The sequence below is a fragment of the Cucurbita pepo genome, chromosome LG06, assembly GCF_002806865.2.
Source record: "Cucurbita pepo subsp. pepo cultivar mu-cu-16 chromosome LG06, ASM280686v2, whole genome shotgun sequence".
NCBI classification, from domain to species: domain Eukaryota; kingdom Viridiplantae; phylum Streptophyta; class Magnoliopsida; order Cucurbitales; family Cucurbitaceae; genus Cucurbita; species Cucurbita pepo.
Genome location: NC_036643.1, coordinates 10,059,058 through 10,060,342, shown reverse-complemented (window position 1 = coordinate 10,060,342; position 1,285 = coordinate 10,059,058).

The window sequence follows — 1,285 nt, the reverse complement described above, 5'->3', positions numbered from 1 at the left end:
CTTCAAAAATTATTTTTAATTATACATTTATTATTTATTTTATTTATATTTATATAATTATTATTTTTTATTACTTCCATGCCCATCGCTAGCAAATATTATTTCATTTGGGCTCCTCCTCATGGCTTTCAATCGCATCTGCTAGTGGAAGGTTTCTATACCCTTATAAATGGTGTTTTGTTGGTGTTTTGTTCTCCTGTCCAACCAATGTGGGACATCACAATCCACCCCCTTCGGAGCCAACGTCCAAATAAATGGTGTTTTGTTCTCCTCCCCAACCAATGTGAGACATCACAATCCACCCCCTTCGGGGCCCAGCGTCCTTGCTGGCGCTCTTTCCTTCCTCCAATCGATGTGGGACTGCCACCAAATCCACCCCCTTCGAGGCCCAGCGTCCTTACTGACACACCGTCACTCCTTCCTCCAATCAATGTGGGACCGCCACCCCCTTTGGGGCCCAACGTTCTTACTGGCACACTGCCTCGCTAGCACATTGTTCTACTCACGGCTTTAAAACGCATCTGCTAGGGGAAGGTTTCCACATCTTTATAAATGATGTTTTGTTGGTGTTTTGTTCTCCTCCCCAACCAATGTGGGACATCACAATCCACCCCCTTCGGAGCCCAGCGTCCTCGCTGGCGCTCTTTCCTTCCTCCAATCGATGTGGGACTGTCACCAAATCCACCCCCTTCGGGGCCCAGCGTCCTTGCTGACACATCGCCTTGCTGCCACATTGTCCGATGCCTGGTTCTGATACCATTTGTAACGACCCAGGCAGGACGTTCTTTCCTTCCTCCAATCAATGTGGGACCGCCACCAAATCCATCCCCTTCGGGGCCTAGTGTCCTTACTGGCATATTGCCTCGTGTCTACCCCCTTCAGGGAACAACGAGAAGGCTGACACATTGTCCGGTGTCTGGCTTTGATACCATTTATAACGACCAAGGCCCACCGCTAGCAGATATTGTCCTCTCTGGGCTTTCCCTTCCGGATTTCTCCTAAAGGCTTTAAGACGCGTCTGCTAGAGGAAGGTTTTCACACACTTATAAATGGTGTTTTGTTCTCCTCCTCCATCCAATGTGAGACATCACATAAAGTTTCAAAATATGAATTCAAATTGTGTTATAAATCTTAATTAGAGGTTTGAAAATAAATAAATATACAATTTACAAACTAACATTTTACTTTTAATAAAAACAAAAATTTGAATAAACCATTTAAACAACTCGAACTGACCCGAATCAACTCAACCTAACCCATAAAGAATTATGGTTGGGTTATGATG